Source organism: Rhinopithecus roxellana, chromosome 16 (assembly GCF_007565055.1).
Source record: "Rhinopithecus roxellana isolate Shanxi Qingling chromosome 16, ASM756505v1, whole genome shotgun sequence".
Lineage (NCBI taxonomy): Eukaryota > Metazoa > Chordata > Mammalia > Primates > Cercopithecidae > Rhinopithecus > Rhinopithecus roxellana.
In genome coordinates this window covers 105605994-105633211 of record NC_044564.1, presented here as the reverse complement: position 1 = coordinate 105633211, position 27218 = coordinate 105605994, and positions in this window count along the sequence as shown.

Here is a 27218-nt window from a genome sequence, read left to right as displayed (position 1 = left end):
CATCCTTGAGGTACGGGACTTATTTACATGACTCTGGTGTTGACCAGTAGTTTTTATTACATTCAGCAGCTGTGGGATTTGTTGGGATTAGGGTCATTGGGATGAGAAACAAGTGAGCTATATTGCAAATAATCACATGGGAGGAAAAGTTAAGGTGACAACATACAACTGGGTTTCAAACAACTTATTTCCAGCCTAAAAATGAATGCTGAGGCAGCAAACAAATTTATGACAATAATATAAGTGAAATATCAATTTTACAAATAAAAAGAAAGAAGAGAGACAGAAGCTAATATAGCAGATGACAAAATCAGAGTTTGAAATTATCTTCACAGGCCAGGAAGTTGAGCCAAAATCAACAGGATGACAGCAGATGTCTATATGCTGGCTTGTAGTTCCAGCGAACTATTTACATAAGTTCAGTATTTTAAGTTCAGGACTCCAGTGAGTCCTTCTCACTAAAATGTGAGCTGTTTATCTCTGAGTTCTTCACTGCTTACCAGAGTACCTAGCACTTTGGATGCTCAAATAATGTTTAATGAATGCAGGTAGAGATGCCTCTTATCCTGAATGCTATAGACCTCATGAAAAGGTAATCAGTGCTTGTAGATACCACTATCCCTCTGCAGTTGCTGAGGATATAAGAACCCCATACCCACAACTGATGTTAGCATTTCAAATCAAATTCAGCAATTACAGTTTCCATACCTGACTGAAAATTTTACTTTAAGAATTTAATTAAGCAGTAGTAAATTCAATTAGCTACCATAATTTCACAATTCAGAGTGTGACCTCCTTCTCAGAAAGAAAATGTAGCAACTACTAGCTGAATAAAATGGTATTTGGGCCCATCAGTTGCCACTCTTGTTAGACTTATCAATTATTTGGCACTCCAGTGCTGTAATTTAGTCTTTGATCCCACCTCATGTCTTTATGTTTAGCAGCGAAGTAATTTCCATGCATCTGGTTAAGTACTTCCTGTAAAATCTTATTTTTCTTTTGCTATATCTGTATCTCTTACTTTCTCTTTGTTCATATGAAAACCTGAAACTGACCTCTATTGAAAATTAGCATATGTTAATTACTTAACACTAGGAATGATTTAATGCTCTTGCTCTTTTCTTTCTTGACCCTCTTCTCCCAGGAAAATATCTATGCTTTCTACATAAATTCTCTTTCACTATTCTAATAACCATATAGAGAGCAATAGTTAGAGAACTTTAGCGTTCATTATGTATGGAATAAGGGGTTTGTGCTGGGTAACAGTTCATGCTCCCCACTTGAGCCTTCAATTAACTTACTTTGATCCTAGATAAAAGATCTGGTAGTGGTGTTATGAAACCATAGGCTTAAAGCACATCCTAGTATGGGAGCAGCAATGACTCTATGGAGTACCCTTGTCCATTGGACGAGTGAGACATTTTTCTGTCTTACTTAGATTCCTATTGGATGCTGTCTTCTGATAGTTGTGGAATACACTTGTTTTGTGATATGATTTTTAGTCTGAACAAAACATCGTGCCTCAATTTTCATTGCTGAAAATCTGCAGTTTCTTTATCCTGGTACAATCCATACAACTCCACTGAATAGACACTGAGGCTCCACATAAAAATGTTAATGAAAGATTTGGGTTGGCAAATGGGAGATGACTCATACCATAATAGGCAAGTAATGGTATTGTACAGAACCTCTGTGTTGCTTGTGTATTTATTCACCTTTACATTATAATTTTTCTATAAAAGTAATCAGCTCCACACTCTTCACTCTCCTTCAAGAACACCCTCAAAAAAGACTATGCATGTGTAGTAAGTAGAATGATCGTGGCCCAATTGGCGTTTCAGAATTGAGGGTTACTTTTTTGCATACACGGCATACGTGCATACTGGTCAAGCATGTGCGTTAAGATGTTAAAACTTCACACACATGATTCTCAACAAAAATTGTAAAGCATTTAAATTCACAGTTACCATTTGAGACCCATAGTGATCATAAGAATTTATATGATCCAAATATCAAATAACAAAAATTAGTGGATCAGCATGTGGATTGTGGTCGGTGTTTATGCCAATGCCAGTAGTTGCTCAGATGTTTAAAACTGTTCAAGGGAAGTAACCTAAAGATACAAATAAGCGAAATATACTGCTAACTTTAAAAATATTGAGTATATATTTTTTGAAGTAGGAGCTAGTTGTTGTTTATGAAAGAGGAAAATGAACATAGGATGTCTAAAGAAATCAGTAGGGAAAAGGGGGTTTACTGTTGAAGAAGGAGTCCTTTTTAATGGCTTCTCAGGCATGATAAGACCCACCTATATCCACCTGCTTTCTCTACCAGCCAATGACTTTGTGCGCTACTGAGGAAGACCAGAAAGTTGAGTGAAACCTAATTGTTGAACATTCCTTTCATGCTGCCTCAGCATTGTCTGAGAACATTCTAAACTAACAAAACCCAAACCATAACAATGTACCTCATTGGGTGCACAGACCAGCTTATCATTTGCATTCTGTCAGTTATACCATTGCCCTAAGAATTTTCCTTAAAAAAATAGAGATGGAGTCTCACTATGCTGCCCAGTCTGGTCTTGAAATTCTAGGCTCAAGTGATCCTCCCGCCTCAGCCTCCTGAGTAGCTGGGATTGTAGGTATGCATTACCATGCCTGGATCCTAGGAGTTTTAAATTCACAATCCAAAGAGAATTAAAGGGAGGACATGGCAGGTGAATTACCTGAGGTCAAGAGTTCAAGACCGTCCTGGCTAACACGGTGAAACCCCATCTCTACTAAAAAAAAAAAAAAAAAAAAAAAAAAAAAAAAATACAAAAATTAGCCAGGCGTGGTGGTGGGTGCCTCTAATCCCAGCTACTTGGTAGGCTGAGGTGGTTGAATCGCTTGAACCTGGGAGGTGGAGGTTGCAGTGAGCCAATATCGTGCCACTACACTCCAGTCTAGGTGACAGAGTGAGACTCTATCTCAAAAACAAAACAAAACAAAACAAAACAAAAGAAAGAAAAGAAAAGAAAAACAAACTAGGCTAAGTAGCAAACTGGGGCAAAACACCCATAAGTTATCTTTGGTAAGTGTAAATATGGCTGATCCCTTATTTTAATCTTATCAGACTCATAGGCTTCTGCACTTCCTTACAAGTAGCCAGGGAAAGTGATTGGTAATAGTACCTTGATAGCTGGCTATAATCTGTAGGTAGTGTAATAAGTGCATTTGTTTGATTAAATTTTGCCCCTGTTCTCACATCTTTACATTAACTCATTATCTCTTCTAATTTCTGTGGTGATGGAAAACTGTTCATCACATCCTCACTGGACTCACATGAACACCAACAGGACTAGCAGAGATCATGCTGACATCCCAAGAGATGTTCCCAATTTCTATTCTGCTTCTTCTGTACATGAAGGGATGTAACAAAGTGATTTAGTCATTCCTTTGGAAAGATGACATCCCTGAAGTTCACTGTTACTACATCGAGTGATATTGTGATATTAACATTTTTAGAATAGCTACAACTTTTACTTAGAAACAAACATTAATATTTATAGGTATTATATTCTCCAGGGATTTCTGGGCTATGCTCACTCACAAACACACAGAATGAGGACTGCAGGATTTTTGTTTTATCATGTGTTGTCACTAATACCAGAGATAACGATTCAGTGTTCTCAAGTGTGAGCATTTCTTATCAATTGCATAATGAGATTTCTTCCAGTGAGATGAACATAACAGTCACGCTCTCTCTCTCCCTAAAATCCTTCTTAAAAATTATGGAAAAACTAAAAGAGTGAAATAAAAATCTGAACAAATGTGTGAACATCTTAAACAGAATTTGGTGACAGAGTAATCCCACAAACCCAGAATATGGGTGAACATGATCAACACTACCCCAAAATCATGAACATTAATAGCAGCATTAATAACAATGAGAACTCACCCCAAAAGGAGGTTGTAGATTGAATGGAACTCTGAAGACAACTGGAAACAATTGGGAAAACTCTTTTATATGTTCCAAGTTCAGAGTAAACAGAAAAGAACAAAGAAAATCACTAAAGGGCGGTTGGGGAATCCAAATATTACCAAAGCAGTTTAGTTATCAAAGATCCTAGTAATATCAAACAAATATTCCCTTTGAAATGATCAAATTTACCTTAAATGATATTTCAAGAGACAATGAACACATGTAGAAAAAGTGACCATAGAAAAAGATGAAAACGGTAACCCAAGAGTTAAAATTAGCTAAAAGAGTTTAAGAATAAGATCCACGTTTGAAAAGCAGCCAACAATGAAATCCACACAGGTTCTAAGGCAGTGCTCACTGCTTTAATCATTCCATTTTGCTGTTGCTGTGCTTTCTGAAAGATAAGTCCTCTTTCTTACTGCCCACTCTTCAGACTGGCTCTTTTCCTGAGACACACAGCATTATTCTTCTGCTGTATTTGAATTTTGCTTTCAGGAGATTTACTTCAAGGCCATGAAATAATTAAAAGCTTTCATATATAAAATAAAAATATGTTTGAAAATATACTGGACCTTGATCTGATCCTAATCTTACAAGAAAGAAATATTTTCAAATGAACAGAGAACTTGAAATATATATTGGATATTAAATGGTACCAGTCTTGTTAATTATTTAGATGTGATAAGGCACAATGGCCTTTTTTGAGGTGCAGATAGAAGAATTGATGTAGTATTATGAAATACTGTAGCAAAAGTAAAATAGCAAAAAGGATAGGTAAAATATGTATAGAAAGATGCTGATAGCTTCTAAAGCTGGGTGATGGTCATTGTACTATTTACTTCAGTATGCTTGGAAATTTTCAAAATTAAAAAGTAAAAAAGTATATAAAGAATTAGGTTTGAGTATGTAGCAATGCATTTCATTAAACAGTTTATGACTTTGCTGAAATAATTATTTTTGTGAAGTATATGTAGGTGGCCCCGTTTCTAACACTTCTGAGAATTTCCCTGTGATTAAGTACTTTCTCATGTGTTAGTTTTTTTTTCTTTAAATGTAAATAAAAAATTGTATCACTTCCTAGTCATTGATAATCACAGCCAATATTGTAACTCATCTTACGAGAAAATGTTTTTAAAAGCTTCCTTAAGCAGATGCAGTCTCCAGTGCCAAGAGAGTAAAGAGGGAGTAATACCTCTGCATTATAAAATATGAAAATTGAGAGCTAATCAGAGGACACTTGGAAGGAGAGGGTGAGAAGAGGAGTGGGCTATACTGGAAACTGTCATACATGTGGCTACATCTCTGAAAGGAGCCCCCTGCCCCCCAAACATCCACACGATTCTTCAGCAATTCAGGGTCAGGGTTTCTGGAAGAAAGTGAAACAATGAGCAAATAGGGCATCCTCCTACTGCCCTCTGTGTTACAGAATACAGAACACTTTGTGTGCCCTTTAAAAGATGTAAGAGAATCCATTCTTCACCTGCTACCCTTCAAAATTGAGAACTTCTCCTGTGCAGACATAAGAATTTGCCACCAGTCTCATCTCTGTCCATTTTTTAAAAATTTTTTCTAGGCCCAATTTAGTTTCAGATGAAGAAAGAAGCTATCCACTGTCTCTCATTTCTATCCTGATGACAAGCACATCCCTCCCCTCCTCAAACCCTGTGACCTTTCTGTTGCTTTCAGAGGTATTAGCTGATCTTCACTGACACCTGTTTACATCAAAGGCACTAAATGCAGAGGGAAGAGAGTCCCAGGAGCCCTCTTCCCTTTTCCCTTGAGGAAAAACAATTAACCCTTATGCTCATGGCCACTGTATTAGTCTGTTTTCACGCTGCTGATAAAGACGTATCTGAGATTGGGTAGTTTATAAAGAAAAAGAGGTTTAATGGACTCACAGTTTCATGTGGCTGGGGAAGCCTCACCATCAGGGCAGAAGGCAAGAGGTGCGTCTTACGTGTCCGCAGACAAAAGAGGATGAGAGCCAATTAAACAAATAGTAAAGTGGAAAAACAGGGACTGATGATGAAAGTGGGAGACATGTTATTTTCTAAATAGAAATAAGAAAGTGTACACTGAAAACTCATAACAGACAAATGGAAAATAACTCAAGCAGACTTTTCAGTAGGGGCAAACAACCCTCCATTTCCCACGGAATTCTAAAGGCATTGTCAAACTACTGCCTGCTCCCCTTCAAGACAATGACACTGAGCTACCAAGGAAAAGATAGAACAAATATCAAATTCATCTTTAGTCTACTTTCTTCCAAGTGCTAAAATTGTAGATTTGAGTGGTCATGATATAAAAAATAAAAATTCATTATCTGGGAGTTTAGTAATATGGAATGTCTAACTTCCCAATGAATTTATTTAAATGAAGATTCTCTGATAACTTAAAAAGGATGGTAAATGTGAAATTCTTTCCTGTCTTCTCTAAACATATACTTTGAATCCTGACTCTGATAATTTATGGCTGTGTGATGTTATGAAAACAACTAATCTCTCTTAGCCTCAGTTTCCTTATACATTAATCAGGAGTATAATTCATTAATAGCTTCATAAAATACCCTGGTTAGGATTTGTTGAATTAGAAATATACATTTTAATCATATTTTAAAATTCTTTTTCTTCATCGTGTTAATTATTTTAGACAAATTTCAGAATATGTAAGACTTTTTTTATCCCAAAAAATTCCTTTATTCAACAGAATTTTCCTCAAATACATGTTTAAATTTGTCTGCAAAATATAAAAATTCTGTTCTTGAAAAATAACTATTATAGCACACACACACACACACACACACACACACACACACACACACACACACATATATATGAAAACTAAGATGGCAAACTAAATGAAGTCAACAAAACAGTCAAAACAGCATCCTTACCTTTAAAGCCTTTTCCCCTGAGTAAAGGCAAACTACCTGGAACCCCTATCCTGAGTTGGCAAACTCCCCACTTTCACACTTAATGATGGCTGCTAGGTGTTCTATCAGTATGGATGAACAAAATCAGTACTTCTGCAGAATCAGATAACCTACTATAAATAAACATAAGGCAGTATTTTACGTATTTCATCTTGGCAGGTTGTTTTTACAACTTTGTAAGCTAAAAGATATGAACCTCTGCAGATAAATGCTGCTTGGGGCTCAATAGCTTCACTCGTTCATCAGACTTTTGATGTTAGCAAACTACAGTGGAAAATTCGGAGGAGCATTATGAATTCACAGCAACCATGGACGAGTGGCTGGGGATTAGAGAGCATTCGTTTTAGCCTGCTGTTATCTGTCCCTTGTCAGAACAGAACTCTGTAATGCTTGACTGCCTTTCAGTGCTTAATGTGATGGTAAAATCTGGTGATGATGACTACTTTAAGAGGATATAAATAATATCTAACGTTTGTATAACACAATATCATTTTAAAAGCACTGCACATTCATTCTCCAATTTCACCCTCACAACAATCTGATGAGACAGGTAATAATGTTTTTCTTTTTTTTTCTGTTTTGGTTTTTAAAGAAGTCAAAAACTAAGGCTCAGGGATTGCAAGAGACTTGAAAAAGTAAACAATGTCTAAAAATGGAAAGGGAAGTTCAATATGCCTCCACATCATATTGAAACTAAGGCCCGAATTCACTAGCTGTATGACCTTGAATGACTGACTGAATGTGAAGCATTTTTCTTGAGGTTCGATTGGGAAAATGTTATGGCCCACAAGGGGGTGATTAGCATCAGATGAGAATACATTTAATATATTCTCATGATGTGTAGCTTGTGATAGATGCTCATCACCTAAATTTCCTTCTTCTATTTCCAACCTTCTTGCTTTTTACAATTTACTTCTCAACGTCTGAGTCGAGTTAGCCCCTAGTATTATTTATGTGAACAAATAAAAATCATGTAATTTAATTAGAAGTTGGACTAAGTGAATAGGTGCATAGATTTTAGTACTTGCTTTATAATAGCTTATTGTTTGTCCAAAGACAAGTTATTTTGCACTCTTTTATCTATGAAAAGAGGAAAATGGCTAGGCATGGTGACTCACGCCTGTAATCCCAACACTTTGGGAGGCTGAGGTGGGTAGATTGCCTGAGGTCAGGAGTTTGCGGCCAGTCTGGCCAACATGGTGAAACCCTGTCTCTACTAAAAAATACAAAATAATTAGCTGGACGTAGTGGCATGCACCTGTAATCCCAGATACTCTGGAGGCTGAGGCAGGGGAATTACTTGAACCAGGGAGGTGGAGGTTTCAGTGAGCCAAGAACGTGCCACTGCACTCCAGCCTGGGCAACAGAGCGAGACTCTGTCTCAAAAAAAAAAGAAAAGAGGAAAATAATTTACTATTTCATAAAGGTTTTTTTTTTTAACCTCTAAATCTATCAAAGAAATTAAAGGGAGGTAAGGGTACAATGGTGTTTTGGTCACTATTTGGCATTTTTTAAAACTATTGTGACATTTCCGAATTCAGATTTAAAATAATTACTTATTAATTACTAAAGACAGGGCACATAGTTATAATAAGACTACTACAATACCAAAATGATAGCATGGCCAGAAGAGAACTTCAGACCTCCAGTTTACCACAGGACTTCTGTCTACTCAGCTACTCCTGAACTCGCCTCTGCTAACTTCAGTAGTATGTGTTTTGTTACGTTGAAACAATAAAAGTTTAAAGTTGAGAAAAGAAACCTGAAAACTTTCGACTCCTTTAAACAGTCCTTAGTTTCAATACAATGTGGAGATACATTGAACTAAACTTTCCATTTTTAAACATTGTTTACTTTCTCAAGTCACTTGCAATCCCTGAGCCTTAGTTTCTGCCTTTGTTTAAAACAAAACGAAACAAAACAAAGTAAAAAAAAAAAAAAAAGAGAGAGAGAGAGAGAAAGAAAAGAAAAAACAAACAAAAATTTCTGAAAGGAACACACTCACAAGGAAACTGTGCAATTAAAACCATTCCTGGTTTCACGTCATGACAACAAGCTCTCCACTTCTTAAAAACAGAGATTGCCAGGAAAAAGATTAAAGATCATTTTGCTTCACACTAATTTTTTGTCTTTGGACTCCGCTACAAAATCTGTGTTCTAGTTGGAAATGTGAATAATCCTGACTATGAAACAAAGGTGATGATTTGGTGGAGCTGACATACTTCTGGCCAAACTTCTAAATAACAATTTTTTTTCTAAAACTACTTTCAGAATCAAAAATATACTCAATGCTCCAGAGCAGCATCATAAATAGTATTTAGAATCTTCTTTGGGGTAGAATTCCAGCAAATTATGGCATATAGAACATATATATGTGATTATATGTTTTTATTTGAGAAGGCAGCAGAAAGCAATTATAAAATATGTAAGACTAGGACACATTTCACATTTCTTGGATACTTCTCTATTTTCTTTTAAAAAAAACTCAGGTGCTTTGGGAGGCTGAGGCGGGCAGATCACTTGAGGTCAAGAGACCAGGCTGGCCAACATGCCAAAACGTCATCCCTACTTAAAAAATACCAAAACTAGCCAGGCGGGATGGTGCACATCTGTAGTCCCAACTACTCAGGAGGCTGAGGCAGGAATTCGCTTGAACCCAGGGGCAAAGGTTGCAGTGAGCTGAGATCCTGCAGCTTCACTCCAGCCTGGGTGAAGAGCAATACTCCATCTCAAACAACAACAACAACAACAACAACAACTCAGGTTATAAGCTTTTAATATGTATTTCCAAATTTTGTTGTATTTGATTACAAATGATAATCACCCCATACTATCCCTTTTTCATCCCTCTAATACTTTCCAGTCTGATAGATAAGAAATAACTATCTCTGTTTTAATTTGCTTTTTGATTTATTTTTAGTGAGATTGTATAACTTTCAAAACGTAGGAAATGCAGTCAAAGCTGAAATCAAAAACATTCAGAGCATTAGATGTTTTTATAATCAAACATGGAAAAGCAAAACTAAATTAAATGAGCCTTACATTTTATCAATTTCAAAAATTAAGGCTCAGTCTGAGGGGGAAGGATAAAGATGGGCTTAATAAATGTAAAATAAAAATTAACAACAAAAGATAATTGAGTAACAGACCCAACTTAGTAAGACCAAAATGAAATAGACGTGAGCTATGATAAAGGTAATAGAGATAAATTAAATGTTTTAGCTAAAGATAAAGGTAATTATACGATAAAAGTAATTATATATACAGATATGATATTTAATAGAAAATCAAGGAACTAAACTATAAGTAATATGATTACAAGTAGGGTGACCAATGTATTATCCAAACCATTATTGTTTTAGAAATGAAAAGAGCTGCTGTAATAATTACATCAGAACCACAGGTGTTAAATGGTACTATCCCAGGCAAAATGGGAGGGAGATAAGTTGTAAGTCAAATATAGAGACATCAGTTGCTTTTCTGTACACCAGCTGTAAATACTCACATAACACAATGAGTGAGACCCTCAAATGAAGGTGAAAAACCTAATAAATGCTATAAATATGCACTGAATCTTTATGGAAGAAATGTACAAAACTTTAAGGATATAAAATGAGTAAATGAAGAAAATTACCTTCTTGGATGGAGAAGTCTAATATAATTAAGATTTTCCCAAATTAACTTAAATCTCTAAGGAAATTAGAATAAAAATGTTGTTTTCCTTTTTTGGGGGGGTAAGTGAAGGGAGTATTGACTAGTTCAAATGGTTGTGTGGGCGAATAATGCAAAAAGATAGTGCAGACAAATTAGAAAATGAAGGATGAAAATGGACTTCGACTGAACAAAAGTATAAAGCCACAGTAAGTCAAAGAGTGTGCTACTGATGGACATTTCATGTAAAAATACTAATCATATGTGTAGTACTTGCATTAGCATACTATATTACTAATTACATATTAAAGCATATTAATCTCTTTAACCTTTCTGTGAATCCTGTGACATCAGTCTTTGTTGTCAACATCCCCTCGGAAAATTCTTATCATTACAAGACTTTGAAAATATAGAGAAATAAATCAATAAACAAAGCTATTGTAGTTCTCAAGTTTGTATACACAGAGTAAGACAAATTGAATCTAAATATGATGTTCTAACTTCCTGGTCTTTATGAGTCTGGAGCTGGATTATTTAGGTTTGAATGCTAACTCTGTTCCTTTCATTCAGTGTGATTTTGCACAAATTACTTAATCTCTTTGTGTTCCAATTTCCTCAATTGTTAAATGAAACTAATAATAGTGTCTTACTGTATCAGTCAATACTCATAAAATAATGATGTGTAACAACCGTTAAATCTCATTGGTGTTCAATATAAGAAACATTAATTTAGCTGACATTTCTGTGGTCAACTGGAGCTTGGATGATCTGATGAATCCCAGCTGGTGGCGGCTTGTTTGTGATGTCTCCGTCCCACTTATTTATCATTCTCCTCCTAGGACCAGCAGTCTAGTCTGGACTAGTTATTGCCACTGTGAGAGGAGAACCCCAATCCTGCTAGGACCTTCCAAGCCTTTGGTTGGATTATACCTGCTAACATTCTCTTTGTTAAAGCAAGTCACAGGACCACACTTCAAGTCAAAAGACAAAGATTAACTCTACCCAGTGAGGCAGTGTGGAGAGTGAATATTTTTTAATAACAACTTGAGTTTTAGGGAAAAAAATACCTAATAATTTAAAATACTTAGTTCCTGACACAGAGAAAATACTCAATACTTAACTATTATTATTATTATTTTGATTATTTTCTTTTTGTGCTAAACTTGGTTGCCATGTAACAACTTATAGAACTCCGTTGTTATAAACTTAGTTGCTATATAACATAAACAATATAAGCCCTAATAATTATTTCTCTCAGCAACTACAAGGTATTTAAAAGATTGCATCTTTGGTCTAGAAGGGTAAGCAGAGAGTAGATATTAGTCTACTTTTTTTCTCACCTAAATTAACCTTGAAACTATGCAGACTCAAGTGACAGAAGCCAGACTAGAAAAAGAAAAATGGAAGGTGCAGAAGTGAGAACATAGTTGCAATTACTCCTCTAAATAGCCATAATACACTGAGCTTATAATTCACTGTTCTCATTGTGACAGCTTCATACTTGTATAGTTTTTGAATTTTACCTACTTTCATACATGACGACTCTGGCATCCAAAATCTCTATATAGTTGGTAAGGTGGGCATCATTGTGTATAATTTATACATGGGGTAATTAAGATTCATATAGCTTTTGCCTTGACAAAGTTCTTAAGCTAATTAGTAATGGAGATGTTATTATACATGAATACTGCTTTAACATGCTGGATCTGGCTTAATTGTGTAAGAAAATCCATCCAAAAGTTTTACTGATTAACAAGGTCACCACACACTTTTCATTAGTCCTCCTCACCAATCTATTGGAGATGTATAATTGCAAGTGTTTACAAGTGTTGACTTTGGAAGCACACAGTGTGGGCCCAAGATGAAAGCAAAGGTGTTTCATTTTCTGGGTAATATAGACCAAAAGATGCAGTAAAAACATTATGCTTCTCCTGAATAGTTTCCATAGATAATTAATATGATATAGTTATTGATTTTTCCAGTGGTGAAATTACCCATTTATAGGAAACGTAACCTACAATTTCAGTTGGTCTCGTATTATTACAGTAAAATTCTTCACAGAATTAAGTAATCAATTTTTCCCTTGTTCTTTAACTAATGGTGGGCTCTTTTAATAGCCAAATCCATTATGTTAATTACATATTGGATCTACTTGCTGCTCAATTAGAGTGCACATAAACATGCCATTTGATCATTTAACTTCAAGTTATAAATATTAATAAAATATTCAATTTATAAATAGAAGATTATTTTGATGTACCTTGTGAAAGAAGACATTCATAAAATGGATGCTAAGATGCTAAACAGTAACAATGAAAATATATTTTTATAGTGCACCTTTGCCTCACACTTTAATATACATTTTAATTATTGTCATCTTTTAATTGCTGTCACTTATGGTTTTCCCATTTTAGAAGCTGCAACTATTCTCTACTATACTCTTTCTATAACACTTCACATTCTCAAAGCCCACATACATGGGGTCAACAAACCCTGTTAGTCTGGAAGAGTCTTGCTGATGCCTTTCCTCCATTCAGTCCCCACTATTGGTGCTATATCTGAGCCAAAACCATTTCTCTCTAGGAAAATGTTGCAGAAGTATATAATACATTGACTCTCTGTTTCCAATATTTCTCTGTTCCAGCCCACTTTCAGTGTTGTCCATGATTTAACCTTCATCAAAATTAAATGGAGTAGGGGGAAAAAAGAAGTGGAAGGGTGTTTCAAAATGATGGCATCATACCTATAGAATTGACATTGGGGAAAAGCCTTAAAATATGTGAATCTAGATGTAAGGTACATGGATCATTAATAAACAATATGTAATCAAGGAAAAAGTAGACAATTTCAGTCTCCTTGCTGCTTACAAATTAAGATTAGACTCCTTAATATGGTACAAAAGCTTCAAAACCACAATAACTTTTCAGCCCATTCTTCCCCAGAGGAATGTTTTTGTCAGCCATGTGTCCATTTATGCCTTCCTTCAATCACTCCTGGAAGCTCCTGTCTTCCTAACTGAGCATGTCTCATCTTCTGATTCCCAATCCAAATGGCATCCCTTCTGTGAACCCTTTCTCAAATCTTTGAGACAAAGACAGCTTACCCTCTCTATGCACTCACTTTGAACCTTTGCCTATTTTATAGCCTGTGCTATACTGTGGTTGTTGAAAGGTATGTCTTTCTTAAAAGCTGAGTTTTTCTTTTTCTTGATTCTTTAGCACCTGACACACAATCCAGCACACAGTAGTGCTTGTTGAATGAATACATAATGTGTTTGAGAAAAGCACATCAGCTAACAAAAACATTATCAAATCATATCCAGGATCTCGAATTTGAGTTTATCTCAAACTGTTTTATTTTCAGCCTCTACATTTATAGAGTAAAATGTACACTAGGGATCAGTTTTATAAAAATCTGCAGTACTGTCTTTTATATTAATGCCTCTATGGTGTCCCATGAACCAGTTTAATATTGTGGATGAAGAATGTGATTTGAAGTGAAAGAACATGGCTTTCGATACCACTTTGACATTTTCTTATTATGTGACCTTGTAGAAGTTATCTAACTTCTCTGAGCCTCAATTGCCTCCTCAGAGAAGAGGAGGATGATAAAGGTGGCTCTAACTCACAGACTCTTATGACAGATTGTTGTAACCCCAGGGTAGATGTGAGTAACTAATGAAGACTTACAGCTCTCAGCCCCTTGCTAAGATTCCTAATTTCCTCCCTAACCTGCATGAGCTGATCACATTAAACATGCTCGACATCCAGGTTCTTAAAGCAGAAATTGTATAGTGGGATTTCAGATGCAGATATCAAAATAAGAATTATGGTTTCTGCTGTTGCTAACATAGACCCCTGCCTTAGGCCTGGGAATTCTTACCAGCGAGGCTCCATAGGCTGGAAAATCTCTTTAATGTAGAAAAGAGTGAATGAGATAGCTTGGGGAAAAGGTTTATTATATCTTACATGGAAAGTCATAACTCTTCATCTAGGGGAGAAAACAAAGACTAGGATCAGAGCTTGAGTGCTCAAGAAGTATCTCTGTGATAACCAGAAACCTAGAAACAGACTCCTCTTCATACCCACGCAATTTTAATATCTTGAGAGCCTCATCTATGAAGCCCATATCACAGTGTGTGTAACATAATAAACGCTCCAATATTACTTATTATGAATAATACTTCCCCTAATGTGTACCTACATCCAAAGATGTGCTGGAGCCAACTCAACACTATCTTTTAAAACCATTGTTAAATATTCAGAAATTTTACTAGTTGGTTATTAACTGTTGATACTTGAAATTGACAATAGTGCAAGTACAAAGACCAAGTAAATTAGCAAATACTACAAATTTGGGCTTATGTTTTGAGAGATAATTTACCAACCTATCATTGTTTATATACAACATATAGATGGGACAAAAAAATATTATAATGTTTAATGTTACCAATATAGGTCACCATGTATTAACCCAAAACATCTGGATATTAAGTACTGTGTATAGGTTTCTTCCATTACAGTTGTAATGATGATAAAACAAGCTAAGTTGTATAAAAGAACATTGGCAGCTCTAAAGTAAGTTGTGGCTAGGCTCACACCTATAATCCTGGCATTCTGGGAGGCTGAGGTGGGAGAATTGCTTGAAGCCAGGAGTTCATGACCAATTTGGGGAACATAGCAAGACCACCATCTCTACAAAAAAAAAAAAAAAAAAGTTGTAAGATTATTTTCTGTTCTGATAGTAGTGACAATTCAAAAAGAAACATGATTACATAATCGAAAAGAAATCATTTATTAAATATCTCCTTTCATTAGAGTTTCAAAAATAACTTTCTGTTGTGACATTCCTAAGATTATATTGATTTTTTTGCCTACGTGTTTTATTTAGGAGACTGGATAATCAAAAGACAGACAAGATCCAGGCTCTTTGACTATCAATCACATGCTTTTTTCCTACCTCATTCTACCATTCCACGGTTGGGATTTTGGCAAAAGCTGCACCAACTAATTAGCAAATCAATTGAGACTTTTAATCTCCCTCATTCTCCTTATGGTAACCTCAGAATTTAGCTTCAACAGTGTTCTCTTGCTTACACAAACAAAGAATAATATTAATTTCCTTGGGTAGTATGCATATATAATGATCTCTTTACTTGAAATGCCCTTTGCCTTGTCCAATCCAGGCAAATTTGACTCACTTCTTCCCCTTCTAAACCTTTCTGATAACTTAAAAACCATCACTATTGAATGTATTATTACATGCATTTCAATTATTTACATACATACAATTTTTGGACACTGAAATATTTTGGAAGGAATATTGGGTAATATAACTGTGTAAGATCACTCTATATTCTCTTTAAAATTCTGCTAATATCTTACATTTTTATACTTTATGGCATGAAGATTCTAAAGGTAATTGTCTTTTTGAGCAACCATGTTGGATGGAATGAGTCATACTTTCTGGGAACTGTTGCTCATATTTTACTAATCTGGAAAGTTACAAACTTAACACAAAATTAAACCACTCATTAAATCCTGTTAGGATTTACTCAGTTATAAACACACTAGTCAGTATTGGCATAATTCCCATTTGCTAATCTCTAAAGTATAATGGGTTCATGAAGAACCTTGCCACAGTGTCTGACAATGATGGGAAAGTCTGGATAGGTTTAGTCTTTACTATTTAGCTAATGGAGTACAGTGTAAATGAGGCCAATATCAGCAGCTTGTATTTATCATCTAGTTAGTTTTGAGCAATTTGATAGGGAGGCAAGATCCCAGGCCCTCTGATTAGTATTCATTACATAGATTATATAGAGAAAAATAGACACTTCAGTTAATTATAATACACACTGTATTAGTCTGTTTTCGTGCTGCTGATAAAGACATACCCGAGACTGTAAAGAGAAAGAAAAATAAGTCAAATTTTAAAGATCCAAAATGATCTCCTTTGACTCCAGGTCTCCCATCCAGGTTATGCTCATGCAAGAGGTGGGTTCCCATGGTCTTAGGAAGCTCTGCCCCAGTGGCTTTGCAGGGTACAGCCTCCCTCCTGGCTGCTTTCACAGGCTGGTATTGAGTGTCTGGGGATTTTCCAATTACACAGTGCAAGCTGCAGGTAAATTTACCTTTCTGGGGTCTGGAGGACCATGACCCTCTTCTCACAGCTCCACTAGGTGGTAACCCAGTAGGGACTCTGTGTGGGGACTCTAACCCCATATTTCCTTTCTGTACTGTCCTAGCAGAGGTTCTCCATGAGAGCCCCACCCCTGCAGCAGCCTTCTGCCTAGGCATCCAGGTGTTTCCATAAATCTGAAATACAGGCGGAGGTTCCCAAACCCCAATTCTTGACTTCTGTGCACCCACAGGCTCAGCACCACGTGGAAGCTTCCAGGGCTTGGGGCTTGCACCCTCTGATGCTATAGCCCAAGCTTTACATTGGCCCTTTTCAGTCATGGCTGGAGTGGCTGAGACACAGGGCACCAAGTCCTTAGACTGAACACAGCATGGGAACTCTGGGCCCTGCCCATGAAACCATTTTTACCTCCTACACCTCTGGGTCTGTGATGAGAGAGGTTGCCTCAGAGGTCTCTGACATGCCCTGGAGACATTTTCCCCATTGTCTGAGGATTAACATTCAGTTCCTTGTTACTTACGCAAATATCTGCAGCCGGCTTGAATTTCTCAGAAAATGGGATTTCCTTTTCTATCTCATTGTCAGGCTTCAAATTTTCCGAACTTTTATGCTCTGCTTTCCTTTAAAACTGAATGTCTTTAACAGCACCCAAGTCACCTCTTGAATGCTTTGCTGCTTAGAAATTTCTTCTGCCAGATATCCTAAATCAACTCTCTCAAGTTCAAAGTTCCACAAATCTCTATGGCAGGGGCAAAATGCTGCCAGTCTCTTTGCTAAAACATAACAAGAGTCACCTTTGCTCCAGTTCTCAGCAAGTTCCTCATCTCCATCTCAGACCACCTCAGCTTGTAGTTCATTGTCCATATCATTATTAGTATTTTTGTCAAAGCCATTCAACAAGTCTCTAGGAAATTCCAGAGTTTTCCACATTATCCTGTGTTCTTATGAACCTTCCAAACTGTTCCAACCTCTGCCTGTTACCCAGTTCTAAAATCACTTCCATATTTTCAGGTATCTTTTTAGCAACGCCCCACTCTACTGGTATCAATTTACTGTGTTAATCCATTTTCACATTGCTGATAAAGACATAACCGAGACTAGGAAGAAACAAAAGAGGTTTAATTGGACTTACAGTTCCACATGGCTGGGGAGGCCCCAGAATCATGGCAGAAAGGTGAAAGGCACTTCTTTCATGGTGGCGGCAAGAGAAAATGAGGAAGATGCAAACGCAGAAACCCTTGATAAAACTATCAGATCTCGTGAGACTTATTCACACCATGAAAACAGTATGGGGGAATCTGCCGCCATGATTCAAATTATCTCCCACCAGGTCCTTCCCACCATAGGTGGGAATTATGGGAGTACAATTCAAGATGAGATTTGGGTGGGGACACAAGGCCAAATGATATCACACTCATTCTTCTTGTTGATTACCAGTAACATCCTCCCATATCACCTGTATTCTTGCTAATAGTTACATTCATTTCAATCAATCAACAGTCACTCATGGGAAAGAAATGATCACTTGTGTTATTCCCATATTCCTGGGCCCTTTGACATGGATCCATGTGCCTTCATGGGTTGGCGTCTCCTGGATTTGTGGGTAATGGAGAATTGTCCATTCCACATCCACAGTCTCAAATCCCAGGTATGTGTTATTTTCCTAAGAGTCTCTCAAGGATTCTGACTCACTGTATCCTCTATTTTTTTATTGGACAGCTGTACCATGATTAGTAATGCCTGACTGAGTCCCCTAGAAGACGTCTTTGAAGCATATACCTCTTTTTTGTTCCTCTGAACTCACCAAGGAAACAAATTCCAATAAAATACAGCAGAATGAAAAGTACTCAGTGTTGGAGAGGTCCAGGTTTTCCACAGTTCTGCTTAAAACCAGAGACAAAGCACTCTGATAATCGTGATTTTCATTGAATTCCTATACTGCAAGGTGATGCTTTCTCTAGAAATTGCAAAACATAATCCATATCTTTCTCCTATCTGCAACTAAGAGCCTCAAAGCAATCTTAAATTTGTTTTATTTATGTTTTTATTGTTCTTTTAACATCTAGAATATAAATAAGCACCTTGAGGAAAGAAATCATCTATTTTGTTCATGCTCTATGCCTAATGTCTAGAATAAAGCCTGTACTCAAGGGTTTAATAACTAAATTAAAGCCTATTTAATAATAGGCTATTATTACCTATTTGAGTACCTCAAGAATAGGTACTCAAGAATCTCATAAAGGATATGCAGAAAATAATCACAGTTGATGTCTAGTGAATGTTCAGTTCATGTGAGATATTGTTATCTATGCTTCATGTGTTTGACTGTGTGTGTGCTATTTAATCCTCAAAACAACAGTGAAAGGTAGGTACTGCTATCATTCCCATATTGCAGAAGAGACCACTGAGTCACAAAGAAACTTTCTAGACACATGGCCATAAACCTGGTTAGCTGCACAGCCAGAATATGAACCCATGTTAGCTTGCTGCTGAGCCTGTTTTCTTACTATTTAGAACAATTATAAGTCCTAAGGAATGCAAAACATGCAGAAATGCAAAAAATTCATGCATCTATACAAATGTATTTTCATAATCAATGATCATTGTGAACAAAAATATTTCAAAGTTCAACATTTTAATAAATATAAGAAAAGCAATCGTGTTACATCTAACATTAAATTCATTTGCCAAAGTAAGCAAAAACAAAGATACAACACAAACATCTGGGCATTAAGATAGTAAAGTATACAGAAACACAATTGCAATTATTTTAGAGGGGAAAATATTATCTTTATTTTTATGAGAGAAAGAGTTGAATCTAGTATTAAATGTCACATGTGAAAATATATAAAACGGCCGGGCGCGGTGGCTCAAGCCTGTAATCCCAGCACTTTGGGAGGCCGAGACGGGCGGATCACGAGGTCAGGAGATCGAGACCATCCTGGCTAACACGGTGAAACCCTGTCTCTACTAAAAAAAAAAAAAATACAAAAAAAACTAGCCGGGCGAGGTGGCGGGCGCCTGTAGTCCCAGCTACTCGGGAGGCTGAGGCAGGAGAATGGCGGGAACCCGGGAGGCGGAGCTTGCAGTGAACTGAGATCTGGCCACTGTACTCCAGCCTGGGTGACAGAGCGAGACTCCGTCTCAAAAAAAAAAAAAAAAAAAAGAAAATATATAAAACATTGGAATTAGGAGACAGACAATATTTTCATAAGTATAAAAAGTAGTAAATTACTTATTAATGACAGTCAATGGCAAATTGATTCTAGAGTGTTGAGTTTGTTTATGTAACTTGCAATTTTGATAAAGTCAAAATTCAAATGAAGTATCTGTGCAAATAAATAATGTGAGATAAGATGACAAAATAAGGAAAACAAAAGGAAAGCTATAATATGAGTAATTTTGTATTGTTGGAGAGAAAAACATACAAGCCAGGACTAACCAAAAATATAAATGAAGAAAATACCATGATCCCAGTAACTACTAATAAAAGATGTAAGAAATAGTCATATCCCTGCATGAGCTTATTTTTAAAAAGGAACTATATGTAGGTAAATCCTGAAATAGTATTTGAACCACAAAGAAAGCCAGAAGAGAACAGAACAAACACAGATCATCTGTGAAAGAACACAAATCAGGTTTACTTCTATGTTCCTTACTGCATCACTAAATAAGAGATGCACATGGAAAAAAATCTCTAATTTTGAAGGAAAAAAGCTATAAGTCAAGAATATTATATAAAACCAAGCTACATTTCACATCTAAATCAATAGAACGACTCTTCTAGATGAGGAAGCATTAAAATTATATTTAGTCCTTATACCATTCTTAAAAAATAAACAAATATGTGCATAGAATAGAAGTAATATTTGAGCTCCAGAATGGAGAATTCATGAATTAGAGGACTTATGACAAGACAAGCACTGAAAATTGCAAGTGTGTGTCTGTGTATACACATATATATTTACATGTGTTATATATATATATATATATACACACACACACACACACACACACACACACACACACACAAATGTTATCAATCTGGTTCTTTAAATTCCAGAATAAATCTTGGATGCAAGATATATAAAACATAACAAATTTTATAAGAAATAAAAAATTCAAGCATATCAAAAAGCATTGGAGTATGTGTAAAGGGAGCAAAGAAAAATGATGAAGGAAAAACAAAAGCAAATATAAACTACTTGTGATAAAGAGATGTGATAGAAAGGAGATCATCTTATTCTCAACACCAACATTTAGAGAAACATAAATTAAACCAGACATGGTGGTATCTGATGCAAGAATAAGAAGGCAGATCAATAAAACAGGATCGAAAATTTTAAAACTACCAGAGAATATAATAAACTTAGCTTATGATAAAGGTGACATTTTATATCAGATGGAGAAAATGATGGATGTTTTAATGGATGCTTTGGGGACAAATGGCTATCCATTTAGAGAGAAAAGTAACATTAGACTCATATTGCACATCATATGTAATAGTAAGTGCCAAATAAATTAAAGCTTTAAATGTAAAAAATGCAACCATTTCTGGAAGAAAATGTTATTGAGAAGACATCTAATCTTAGCATAGTAGAGCATGTCTAAGCATGATATCAGGGCAGGAAAACAAAACAAAGGAACTAAATGCAACCATGCTAGACACAAACTTAAAACATTTGCAAGATGTAAGACAAAGATTATAAGTCTCAAAATTTATGTTCTTACAATTTAGTAAACACATACAAATTGACCAATGGATAAAAATTTCAGAAAATTTTACAAAAATAGGCATATAAAACTCAAATAAACCTAGGGAAATGTTTTTAATCTCATAACCAGTAAAAAAAGTAGAATGTCTTTTGAACTTGGTTTATAAGGATTGTCATATATAATACCTCAATTTACAGTTTTTAGGGATTTTTTTTCTCTAGACTATAACTTTCTCCAATTAGTTCTAAAGTTTCATAAAAATCTATTACCCCAAAGAGACTTTTAATCATGGTGCTATGGTGTTAGGGGAAAATAAGGAATCTTGAAGTTATTTTTTATCAGACATTGACTTGGAGGTATCAAAAGAAACCAGAAAATCCAGGTGTCTAGAATTTGAACTGCCATGAGGTGAAATGTGTTAGTGAGTTTTAACGAAGGTATTAATTATCAAACCACATTTTTCTCAAAATGAAAGTTGGGCCTTTAAAGGGAAGTAAATTTTTTGTCCTATTTTAAGTTCTATCCAGATTTAGAAATATATTTACAGAATAAAAAATATAAGAATTGAGAACAGAGACAAAACTCCACTCACATTCAACCCACTATCACTGCATTGCCTATATGGTAGCAACTAGCCACAAAGAACTCTTCCAGTTTAAATTTATATCAATTAAAATTAAATAATATGAAAAATTTTAATGTATCTGTTATAATAGCATATTTCAAATGCTTGATGGAGTTCAGGACACACTACCCCAAAATAAGGCATCTTGATATTTGAGTAAACAGCAGAAACAGGAAGGGCATTCTCATCTTTCTTTAACTGTTTTTCTCTGAAGCAGGTCAGAAAACATTCATTTAAGATGTACCCTCCCTATACCCAGAGGAAAGGAACATTCATATCCTTAAAGACACAGGGACACAGAGAAGAATATGAACAAACAGGACTTTCTAATTCCCCCCAGTTTTTTATCATTAGATCAGACTTTGTTTGTCCAATCATACTTCTCCATGACTGTGCATTGATTCATCAAACCCGATCATAAAAATACACATGTTTACCTGTTTCTTTGGTTTTTCATGTCCTTATGAAAGCTTCCATGACGAGTGAAACTTATTTTAAATAAGTTTGCATGCCCTTCCCTTGTTAATCTGTCTTTTGTTATAGGGTTCTCCATACATGATCCAAGTGATGGATGAGGAAAAGAAATATTTCCTCCCCTATATGTTCAGTAAGCATACAGGGCTACCATATTAGACAATACATGTAGAGGACATTTTTATCATTGCAGAATGTTATCTTGGCCAGCACTGTTCTATATAATACCTTTGTGTAGTCTCAGGTCCAGGTAAAATTAACCATTCCAACATAAGGCTGCACTGAACCTTGCACATATGTCTGTCATCTATTGAACCTATTTGTTCACTTGTCTGTCTTCCTCAATAGATTCTAAGCTCCTTGTGGGTGAGGGACATGACTCATTCATCATTACAAATCGTCACAGAACCTACCTCTTGAAAGCTGTGTACTAAGTGTTGATAAAGAGAAATGTTTGAAGGAAAATTATATTATGAAATATCCTTAAGATGGAATAAGAAAGGAGTAAATGAGTGAGTCTTTTGTTGTTTCATCACCCTCTTAATCTCTTGTTTCTAAGGGAGGAGATCACCCCTCATATTGTCTTATGCCCAGTTTCTGCCTCCAAAGAAAGAAGAAGTAAAAACTAAAAGGCAGAAATGAAATCCACAGGCAGAGAGCCCAGTGCCACTCCCTGGGCCTGGTAGTTAAAGATCGACCCCTGACCTAACTGGTTATGTTATCTATAGATTCCAGACATTGTATGGAAAAGCATTGCAAAAATCCCTGTCCTGTTCTGTTCCATTCTGATTACCGGTGCATGAAGACCCCAGGCACATACCCCCTGTTTGCTCAATAGATCACAACCCTCTCACATGGACCCCCTTAAAGTTGTGAGCCCTTAAAACGGACAGGAATTGCTCACTCAGGAAGCTCAGCTCTTCAGACAGGAGTCTTGCAGATGCTCTCGGCTGAATAAACCCCTTCCTTCTTTAACTTGGTGTCTGAGGGGTTTTGTCTGAGGCTCTTCCTGCTACATTTCTACCAGTTCAAAGAGTATCAATTGATTCTGAAACCCCTCAAACATGGGAAAATAATCAATGTCTTTAAAAATATGTTAAAAAAAGAAAAAGAAAAGAAAAATTTTAAAAATGTAAATAAACTTCAAGAACATTCCTGCATTTCACTTCAATCCTCCATTCAAATTCAAAGCACGAAAAGGATGTTTCCTCTACCTTTACTACTTCTAATTTCTACATTATGATAGAAGCCCCAATCTTTGTGTCCCATGCACAATAAGGGTAAAAAAGGCATTAGATGCATGATTACATATCAATTATTCTTTATGATCTAGATAATCAAATACCATCTGGCAATTTGGAAAAAATTCAACCACAGTAACAAAAGTTGAATGCCAGAGTCAAACAAACTCTTACCCACTCACCAGTGTGCTCAGTCCCTCTGAGGTATTCCACTTAACCTGTGAAATGCCAGGTTTGGAAAAGGAAGTAAAGTTGACTTTAAGTCACTGACCTACTAGAAAATCATTTTCACCCATGTGTTCAGTTTTGTGCTTGTGAGGATTAAAAACACTCAAAGGCAGGGACCCAGTTTCACCTCAAGTAAAACAAAGTACTGATAATATGAGTTAAATGCAAATGACAACTGAATTCATTGTGATAACTGCCTGCTGCTCTTAATTAAAATGATGCTCAAAATTGTAAAAAGAACCACCTTAATGGCGACTGATAATAAAAACGGGGTCCCAGGAAATCTAAGGACATGTCTTAAGCCATCTGGCTGCATCTCATGTTTTCTTTTAAAAAAAATTATACAAACTTTCCCTGAATTTCATATGTATATCTGCAGTTTTATTATCCAAGTAATGTTTTAAATTATTTACCAACAGGACAAAAAAAGTGGCTTACTTGTCTTGGCTAATGTAATAAAAACATTGCATGCAGTCTTTTCAATTTTTGGAAATTGTGCTGAACTGAAGAAAGCTGACACTCTATATGTGATTTAACATGCAGACAAGTTACCTGTTTTTACATCATTACATATTTTGAGAACTCAGATGCATGCAAATATGTGGGTTTAAATAGCATCATTTTAAACACTGTTTACAAGCCAAAGCAGAGTAATTACTAAAGAAAGATGTTCAAAATGCTGCTATAGAAATGTAAAATGAGGAAATGCTTTTATGTTACTGTTAATGGAAATACCCATGTTTGTTTACCTTCTTTAGAGGTCAAATTGCTTGTGTCATATGATAAGCTAAAAGGATCTCTGATCCACCGTTGTCTGTTTTTTTGTAACACTATTTGAACTACAAGGGAAATATAAATACACACACACACATGGACTTCAAAAAGTTTTTGGACAGATCTGATTAAAAGATAGAAACAGAAAATATAAATTTTATTTCTCAACATAAGTTCTATCAAGTTCAAGACACTTTTGTAAATGATAATACTAGCTTTTTAGTCCATCCTTAAAGAACTGAGATCCTGGGAAATTAACCATGCCAATGCAGTCTTTCTTACATTATTAACAGATTAAAAATGGCTGTCTTTTATAGATTTTTTTAAGATTATGAAACAAAAGAAGTCAGAAGGAACCAAATCAGCACTGTGAGGTAGATGCCAAATGATTTCCCACTGAAATTCCCATAAAATCGCCCTTGTTGCAGGAGCATTGTCATGGTGGAGAAAACCTCTCTGGTGAAGCTTTCCCAGGCATTTTTCTGCGGAAGTTTTAGCTAACTTTCTTAAAACACTCTCATAATAAGGAGATATTATTGTTCTGCGGCCCTCAAGAAAGTCAACAAGCAAGATGCCTTGAGCATCCCCATAAATTGTTGCTATGATCTTTGCTCTTGATTGGTCTGTTTTTCTCTTGGACTGAATCACTTCTACCTCTTGGTAGCCATTGTTTTGATGGTGCTTTGTATTCAGGATCTTACCGGTAAAGTCATGTGTCATCTCCTGGTACAATATTTTGAAAAAAATGCTTCAAGATCTCGATTCTATTTGTTTAAAATTTCCATTGAAAGCTCTGCTTTTGTCTGCAGCTGGTCTGGGTGCAATGGATTTGGTACTCATTTAGTGAAAAGTTTGCTCAACTTTAATTTTTCCATCAAAATTGTGAACCAGTATTTATGTTTGTGGTGTTGGCTCTTGTTTCTGCTGTTAGTCTTTGGTCCTCTTCAATTAAGGCATGAACCAGATACATTTTTTTTTTCTTGCAAATTGATGTGGATGTTCTGCTCCTAAGGGCTTTATTGGGGGAAACCCACCCCCGATATTTATCATGGGTTCTTTTCTATTTCCCTAAGCATCTTGGCTGGTTTGAGAAATAAAGGGACAGAGTACAAGAGAGAGAAATTTTAAAGCTGGGTGTCCAGGGGAGACATCACATGTCAGCAGGTCCAGTGATGCTCCCTGAGCCATAAAACCAGCAAATTTTTATTAGCAATTTTCAAAAGGGGAGGGAGTGCACAAATAGGGTGTGGGTCACAGAGATCACATACTTCACAAGGTAATAAAATATCACAAAGCAAGTGGCGGCAGGCCAAGATCACAGGACCAACAGGATGGGGTGAAATTAAAATTGCTAATGAAGTTTTGGGCACACATTGTCATTGATAACATCTTCTCAGGAGACAGGGCTTGACAGCAGACAACCTGTCTGACCAAAATTTATTAGGCAAGAATTTCCTTATCCTAATAAGCCTAGGAGCACTACAGGAGGCCAGGGCTTATTTCATCCCTTCAGTTTTGACCGTAAAAGGCAGTCGCCTTAAGGGGGCCGTCTATAGACCTACCCTCAGGGTGCATTCTCTTTCTCAGGGATGTTTCTTGCTGAGAAAAAGAATTCAGCGATATTTCTCCTATTGGTTTTTGAAAGAAGAGAAATGTGGCTCTATTCCATCTGGCTCACTGGCAGTCAGACTCCAAGTCTTATCTCCCTTGTTCCCTGAAGATTGCTGTTATCCTGTTCTTTTTTCCAAGGTGCCCAGATTTCATATTGTTCAAACACACATGCTCTACAAACAATTTGTGTAGTTAACGCAATCATCACAGGGTCTTGAAGTGGCATATACCCTCCTCAGCTTTCAAAGAAGATGACGAGATTAAGAGATTAAAGTAAAGACAGGCATAGGAAATCACAAGGGAATTGATTGGGGAAGTGATAAGTGTCCATGAAATCATCACAATTTATGTTCAGAGGTTGCAGTAAAGACAGGCATAAGAAATTATAAAAGTATTAATTTGGGGAACTAATAAACGTTCATGAAATCTTCACAATTTATGTTCTTCTGCTGCGGCTTCAGAGGTCCCTCCTTTCAGGGTCCCTGATTTCCTGCAACAGGCTTAATCTTCAACATTGCCTCCTCCTTTCTTAAAATGAGTTATACATTTGGAAATTGCTGATTTCTTTGTGGCATTGTTCTCATAGATGTTTTGTAAAGAATCAGTGATTTCACCATTCTTTCAACCAAGCTTCACCGTAAGTTTGATGTTTGTTCTTGCTTCAATTTTAGCAGAATTCATGTTGCTCTAATGGGGGCTGTTTTCAAACATGTGTCACAGTCTTCTTAGTGCTTCCAAATGGATCCTGTTTAGACATATTATAACAAGTTATGACAACTTTATTTTGATCCAGAACATTGAAAAGTTATAGATACACATTTTCCATGAACTTTCTGATGACCTCCAGTGTGTGTGCGTGTGT